General features: G+C 37.3%; 2 pseudogenes; one reads left to right on the top strand and one right to left on the bottom strand.

Moving 5' to 3' along the window:
• Positions 1-242: 242 nt before the first annotated feature.
• Positions 243-1,362, bottom strand: LOC131777155 (uncharacterized; annotated as a pseudogene).
• A 549-nt stretch (positions 1,363-1,911) lies between these two features.
• Positions 1,912-7,627, top strand: LOC136280288 (calcium-responsive transcription factor-like; annotated as a pseudogene).
• The last annotated feature ends 1,009 nt before the right edge of the window (positions 7,628-8,636 follow it).

Raw genomic sequence — 8,636 nt, 5'->3', positions numbered from 1 at the left:
ACGGCGCGAACATTGGTTGTCTTGGTTTATTTTTAAAAATACATTTTAGCCCGGCAAATTCTTTATTTTAGCACGCAAAATGCGCCACAATGCCCATCAAAGTGATAATAATACAGTTTTTAGCCGGAATTTAAAAGAAACTATCTTTACATAGCGAACGCACCAAGTGAGCGTTTTTCGTTGTATAAACAAGGCAGTGTTTATAAACAAGGAATACCGCAGAATATTCAAAGTAGCGAAATTTATGACTTTTGAAAATCAGGTAAACGAACTACAAGTGCCAATTCAGCCCTACCATCCTGAAACTTTTGAAGGTCTCCTTGTTGCCTTTCGTTTCTCTCGATGTCACCTCCTTCAGTCATGATCCTCTTTGCCAGATTTTCATCTTCTTTTGCTTCTTCTCGTGATTTCTGTTTCCTTCTCACTTTTGACTCGTCACCTTTCTTCTCAGTGTCGTTCATTGACTTCTGCTTGCTTTTATCAGATGTAGCCGGCGCCTTCAGCAACACTACTGGCTTTCCGGTCCAGTTTGTGACCTCTTGGATAATGTGTACTAAAATATTAAATACCGTGTGTTTTAAGTTTTCTCTTTAGTAGGCTTTTGAGAAACTTACACAGTTCTTATCAGCAAATGCTCGTCAAGATGTATAAAATGTGCACATCGAGCGAAATCTCTCGTGCGTAGCTTCCCTCGAGGAGAGAATTGAATACTATTTGAACGTCTGGTTTTCAGAAACGAATGAATTTAAGGGCGTGTGTAAATAAACGGGGTCTTTAATATGTTAAGCTACACTGTTGTTCATTCACCAATTAATCAGAAAGAAGCTTATAAACTGATTTACTCGCTACTTCTTTGTAGAGATTTTTCTTCTCAATTTTCGCATTCAAATGGACGGTGAAAAAGAAAAAAAAAACATTCCGCTCCACAAAACAACAAACAAAAAACGGTGGAACCAGAGTTTAACCACGTTAATATTTGAGCTTAACATTTAACTACAGAACTAAAGTGATTCATCAAACTCCGCTGCACGCGTTCCACACTTACCGTTGAGCTCACTGCTACTTTCATCCGATATTAAATTTGGAAGTTCAAGTTGCCATTGCCCATCCGTCACAACTGCAAAATTTTCGCATTTGCCCGCAGGTGATTTCGCCAGGCGAAATAACTTTAACGAAAATCCACCAATTCCATATTGATGTGCCTGCTCCTTTAGTCCTAAAAACTCCGTAAGATGTTTTTTTTAGTTCAGATACTCCTCTATGAGCTTCTTTGTCTACTGGGACCCTGCTTCGATGACGTTCGATGGCGACTTCTTCACATTTTCGAAAAAAACTCACGATGACTTTAGCAATCCCAGTCATGACCCGACCGCATGAACAAACAACGAGCAATAAAAAGACAACAGCAGGGCGTCTCGTCGGCTCGATTGTGATCCGCTGTTCTTGAAATGATACAGCAGGGCGTCTTGTCAGCCCGATTACGAGCCGCTGTTCTAGAAATGAGCCCACGCTGCTCACCGAAAAGAAGGATCCCGTGGATTTAAAGTAACTTGAAGACAAGAAATTCTATAATTCGGCTAAATTTGGAATTAATGTGGTTACGTCGGGTGAAGAAGGATTTTCTGAGCTAGAAATCATCAAAATGCTGTTCTTTCTGAATACAAACATCCCTATCATGTCTGACCATGTCGGTTGTCGGTTAGAATTTATTTGTCGCTAGTCGGTAATTTTTTCCCCGTTTCGTCGGTAGTCAGTAATTTTTTACGCCCTTTGTCGCTAGTCGGTTAACCCCATTCACACCCTCTTAATTGCTACTAATAAATATATTTGCCAAGGGGTGGTACAGTTAATATTTAACACTCATACATTTATGTTTTGCGGCTCGCGGGTAAATATTGGCGGGAAATCTAAATGTTTGGTAGAAGAACAAACAAGGCTGATAACAGTACACCTTGGGCTTCAAGATGGACCGTACAGTTTGACCCTTATTCCGGGTATGTTAACGATGAAAGCAGCGCTGACGAACTCATAAAACAGTACGAGATAGCTACGACGACACGCTTCACTGTATTTAAACAAACAGGAGGATTTTCAAATTGCAGTAGGCTGGGTAAGTAAGCTCACATGTAAAGATTTACAAAACAAACCATACTGACAGTAAAGTAAAGTGAAGTATAACTTTATTTAGACACTATAGGTATTTAAAGCCAGGAGCGTGTGAGATTGTGTTATTAACATGAAATATAGATAAATCAAAATAAAAAAAGGGATTTAACTTTTTTCCAATAATTATTGATATCTTAAGAATACATGTACACATCATTATTCTTCGGTTTACACTGGTCAGTTAGACCAATTTACTGTGAGCCTGCAGCAAGAGTTGGCAAGAAATGCTTAATTAATTAAGATCAAGCTTAAAGTGTCAAAACCCTACTCAGTGCTATTGACACACAGCTGCCAGCATCCCCATCCATTACACCAGTCCTTGGGCTACATCTGGGTGGGGCAGACTTGATTTTCAGGCCCTCCATTTTAAGCACCCATGTGTACATATGTACGTATGTGTTTGTGTACATGTATCGTATGGCTAACTTAGCTTGGTTCCTCTTCTCACATAAAAACGTAGGAGTAAAAGAAAATGCAGATAAAAATGCTAAGAACCACCGTATACAATGGGCTGACTCACAGGAGATGAGAGGATGCAGACTAAGTTTTGATGGCATCCCATTCCAAATTGTGGGGGTCAAACTTTTAGAATGCCAAAATGGGCCAGACAGAAATAATGCACTCAAAAGGAAAGAAGGCTCAAAAGAGACTACAAAAAGATGTAAGCATGCATAATAATTAATTAAATAAGAATGTAAACAAGATGATATTATTACTTAAGGACTCCCAAAGAGGATATCATATATAAGGCTTTACATAGTTATTGATTTACCTTCTCCTATTTGCTCTTAAGCTAACAAGGTGAAGGTAAATCGATAAGGTAAAGCCCCAACTGATTTTTCTAAGCAAGTTGGTGAGCACTCACCTCTCCCTCAGGGCTAATAGCATGCAATAATGTTTTCTTTTTTACCACTTGCAAGTAAAAGGACATATCACATTTTATTTGTTAAAATAAGCAAAGTTGCAAAAAAGGACCACTGTGACTGCAGTTTACAAGGTAGGAATCAAGTACTATTTTAAAGGATACTTTTCATTACTTCTAAGTTTATTGATAACTTGACTATTCCCATATGACTGGTCTATCTAACAATCCAATAAATCTATTTGGTTTCAGAAGGAGAATGCTGATCACTGCTATAACAACACCAAACAGTGCTTTGTAGTACAGGATACGAAGAAATGTGACTGTTCAGCAAAGATCCTCCTAAGGAAAATAATCAAGTATCCTGAAAATAAGGTCAGTTTATTTAAATTATTGAATAAGGGTTCAGGGGGCACTACCATTAACATGAATGATCACTAGCCTAATAAAGGGTGCTTAATCCCAATGGGCCTTGTGTTACATGTAGCTGAAGTGGACATATGATAAGACAAATGAATAAAGGGGTAAGTTTCTAAAGAAACTGTGGTGCTGCGTCGGTGGGAGAGTATAGCAGGTAATTTAGTGTTAACAACTGGGTTGAAAACGTAAATTAGCCACTGTAAAGGGTAAAAAAGCTGACGTTTCGAGCGTTAGCCCTTCGTCAGAGCGATAAGACAACCTGGACATTTCGTTGTGCAGAATTGAAGCAAATTTACGTGTAATGGAAACAGAGTGAATATTTTTTAGAAACCAATTTTTCAAATATTGTTTTAATTAAAACATTGTATCATTAGATTTCAGAGAACACAAAGAGAAGAAGGGAGACAATTTCAAAATTTCTGAGAACATCCCTAGAGTCAGAAAAGAAGGAAACAATAGCTACAGAGGAGTGTATTTACATATTACTTCCTAAACCTACGGATCACTTATTTCACCCCATGGGGAGGGTAAGTACTTGGCCATCAATTAAATTTTTTTTGGAATCAGGAAACTAAAGTTTGGTGGGGGATTTAAGGTGACTTAACTTAACACAAATCATCAGTCTACTGTAGACTGTGCTGCTTCCACTGTCATGTGGAATATTTATAAAGAATGAATAAAGATTATATATTACAACAAAACACCAATTAAATGTACTACATGTACAGCTTCTTTTAGCTACACTGGCACTTATTCCTCAAACTCAATGTCAAGACTATAATATCACAATTTTATCGGAGAGGGATTTCCACTGGCACTGTTTTAATGGAATGCTGTTGTGGACTTTTTAAATGGATTTTCTTAAAAAATACAGCGTTCAGTGATCTGTAATTATAACATTCTGTAACTATTACTGAAAAGCCCTACCAGAGGACTGCCGATAGTAATGTTGGTATAATTTGCATTATTATTCATTCAAAATATTTCCCCATTTCTGATAGGTTAAAACCACTCGCATATTTCATCATAACCAGCTGCTGTTGACCAAATTTGGAAAAAATTTTCTCATATTGAACCAATGACATCAAAAGCAGCCGGCTCCAGGTTATTGAACCGTTGATCAAGAAAACCTGGGGATGAGGTTGTGTAATTTTTTAAAAGAATAAATAATAAAGCAATTATTCTTTTTTCTTTTTGTGTAATCAGACTGCTGGGCTACTTCAGCCTATTGATGAGACACTGGTTAAAAAAATTCACGAGCTTGTTGGAAGTGGTGTTAATTGTGTTTCTGAAATGCAATGGCACCTGCATCATTATGTAAAGAAGGAACTTTTCACAGGCCAACAGCCTCCAGATCTAACCAACAGACAGTTCTTCCCAACAACCATGGATGTCAGGAACCACAGTATCATGCCACAGTGGTGTGCAGACATTCACAAATTGATCAAGAAAACCTTAACTTAAAAATCAAGAAGTGGAAAGAAGAAAGCCCAGATGATAATTTCTTTTTCAGGCCTTACTGCCTGACAAGTGATAGTGAGTCCTATCAACAACCACAGTCACTGAAGGAAGAAGACAGCACTGATGTAATTAAAATAAGTATAGGTGATCCATCCAACAACCTCCTCCTTGTTCACCAGACGAAGTGGCAAAGAGAGCTGCTTTTAAAGTATGGTGGTGAAATTTGCCTACTGGATGCAACATGCAAAACTTCACGCTATGCCCTCCCCACATTCTTTCTGTGTATGAAAACCAATGTAGATTACTGTGTTGTTCCTTCTTTTGTGGTTCAGCTGGAAAATGCAGATGCCATTAATGAAGCTCTACAGCTCATTAAGGACTGGAACCCAACATGGAACCCTGATTTCTTTATGGTGGACTTCAGTGAGGCTGAGATCTATGCCATTGAAAGGCTGTTTCCAAGTGAGCATGTAAACATATACTGGTAATTAATATCGATAATAACCATTTTATAACCATTTTCTTTATTTCATGTGGGAAATATAGAGAGGCAAATATACTTATTAGAAATAAGTTCTTCCCCCCCCCCCAAAAAGAAAAAAAAGGAAAAAAAATTATTTCTTACAGGACTAACCTGAAAATAATGACAATAAATTATTGCCAATTATCAGTAATTCTCCAGACATTCCAAAATCATTACTTTAATTTCATAAAAAAAATTCAACAGTGTTCATACTTGTCCTGAAAAACCTGGAAAGTCCCAGAATTATATTTTGGCATTTCCACAACTGGAAAGTCCTGGAAAAAGGCTTCTGGGCCTAGAAAGTTTTGGAAATCTTTTAGAATCAATTAAAAAATAAGAAATGTGTAGATGATGGTAAGAATAATTAACATTGAGATCTTGGAAGCAAAAGGGTCAATGTGTATTTTCCTGGAAAAAATCAATGTTACTATTACAACAATAATGATAATAATAAATTACTATTATTATTATTATTATTATTATTATTATTATTATTATTAGCATTATTAGTATTATTTTTAGTAGTAGTAGTAGTAATAGTATTATTGTTTTACTACATGGCTCACAGGTCATGCTAGGCGCCCTTCGTTGGTAGTTTAATTTTTAACATACAATAGGCCTTGTGTTAGCTGAAGTGGTTGGTAGCATGTATTCTTATCAGAGAGATTTTACAACTCAGTTTTATAACTGTTCCAGGCTGTCTTGTGTATATTTGTGATTTCCATCGAGAACAAGCATGGGTACGGTGGATCAACAACTCAAAGAATGGCATTAACAAAGACAAGAAAGACAACCTCCTGAACAGTTTGCGAAACCTTGCAAGAACTTCCACAGAAGGGGACTTCAATTTAGCACTTAGAGATCTTCAAGACAGTGAACTGTGGAGGACCATTACAAGACTCCAAAAGTGGATGAACACAACATGGCTTCCCAAAAGACAGGCAAGTGTATCCCTTGCGTACATAATAATAATAATTGTGGAATTATCCCTTATAAATTATCCAGCAACAATTCAAGATTTTTGGCTTAAAAATGACACACATCTTATTTTGTTCACTTAAAATCCTTGTCGCTCTGACTTTAAACATCAAACAGGCCATCTCCTCGGATGATGTCATTTTGGGCCATTAATCATTCAGCATGAGTCTGAGATGAGTCCAAGATGCTCTTACAAGGAGATCTGCAAGGTGAAAATCAGATTACATGCAGTTTATATTCATGAAGTTTACTTGGACACTTTGTTTCTATTGGCAGCGCTGGGTTTGGGCATACAGGAAGGACCGCTTCAATGTGAAAGTGAACACTACCAATGGTGCGGAAAGAAAGAATAGGACATATAAGCACCAGTTTCTTGCAGACAATAGAGACAAGACCTTAAGTGGTGTCATCACAGTTTTAGTGACACAATTTCTGCCAAATGAGTACAGAAGTTAAGGAATCAAAAGCTCATCTTGACCTTAGATCTCAGTGTGTTACATATTAATATCACATGACTATGATTTTAGGCCTAAGGTGTTTTCAGAGAATGTAGATGTATAAAAGTTTTTGTTCTACAAGTGAGAAGGATGTATAAAGGTGTCATGCTTACTCTGGGTCACATAAGGTGACCAAAGCATAACAAAAGCAACAACAACAATAGCACTGCAAACAACTGCAACTCATAATTTAGAATATTGTTTTATTTGTAATTTGTCTTCCTGATCCCAATACTATTGAGTTCAAATAATAAAACTTATTGAAGCTTACTACCATTTAAATAGAAATCTCTCTAATGTTCTTGCAACTAAAACATGATACTTAAATTATGAAGATTGTATCATTTCTTCCAATACATATGCATGTATGATGTAATATAAAATCAACATAACTTCCCATTTGGCTATTTTATCAGATGAGTGCCACATTCCTTGTGTGGTATGAACTAGTCAGTAATAAAATACCAGGTCATACCTTCTGTTGATCTCATCACCTGGATTATAATTTCCTTCCCTAGGTATGCTGAAAATAACATGCGTAACTCAAGTGCTTATTGCCAGTACAATTCACATCTTCCAAGGTGGTTACACAATCGACCAAGACAGTTTATTACCCACTGCTGTCAACGCCTTACACATGTACAATCAATAACAAAAGAAGACATCTCTCAAGAAGGAGATGATGGCCAGTTTCTTGTTAAAAGCCAAAGTGACAATAAAATTTCATACCATGTGCACTTTGGTGATTGCAGCAACATGCCTTCCTGCACTTGTCCTGACTGGCAAAGACATCACTGGCCATGCAAGCATTTTGTGGCTATCTACCAACATTTTCCAGAATGAGGATGGGAAGCAATGTCTCCTTACTACAGTTCAAGCCCCTATTTCCAGATTGATCCGAATGTAGTTCCACCTTTATCTTCTGAGGGATGTTCCTCCACTGACTGTACCATAATGCAGGATTCAACCCAAAAAGAGAAAGAAAAAGGATCAAAGGAATATAGCAGTAAATGTACATCAAGTACAAAGAGTCCTGTAGCACATGAAGATTCAGGAAAAAAAGCAGAGGTTGATAGGAAGAACTCCAAACAGTCAGTAAGCGTGCAGAATGAAGGAAGATGTTGCAGAGAGTTGTTGAAAGAAATTCAAGATCTCACCTACCTTTGTGCTGATGGTAGAGCCCTAGAATCACTTAAGCAAGACCTTCAGAAGGCACTGGGAAACTTCCATCCCCTTGTGCCATCAGAAAATGGTATCTTCATGGAGGTTACTCAGCCAAAGAAAAACATCATGGCAAAACCAAAAAAGTCACCACTTGAAACAGGTCCTCAAAGCCAAAAAAAAGGGTATACTCATTTGCCGCTCCAGTTGAGACTAAAAAGAAAAAACAGTCATCCTATTCAGTTACCTTGCCAGCCAAAGAAACCAGCCACTCTGCCACAGTCTCAGAAAAAAAGTTTCAATATCTGTCATAATCCTACCAATAATCCAAAAGAGGTTTTCATTAATAAAAAGAGAAAAAGAAGAAAAGGACGACACCCTGAAGATGACGTCCACATCTGAACAAGATACCCAACCCTTCTTTAACAAAAATATCACACCCTTACCACAAAATACAACTATCCCCATCATCTCAGGTTAAGGAACCAAAAATGCAAAAGACAACTTCCACTACCATATCGTCTACTGCAAAAGAATGTGACCAGCTAATTCCTGTCTCATTAACTGA

This window comes from Pocillopora verrucosa, chromosome 4, assembly GCF_036669915.1.
Source record: "Pocillopora verrucosa isolate sample1 chromosome 4, ASM3666991v2, whole genome shotgun sequence".
Classification (NCBI taxonomy): Eukaryota; Metazoa; Cnidaria; class Anthozoa; order Scleractinia; family Pocilloporidae; genus Pocillopora; species Pocillopora verrucosa.
This window is presented reverse-complemented; position numbering and strand designations above follow the sequence as displayed.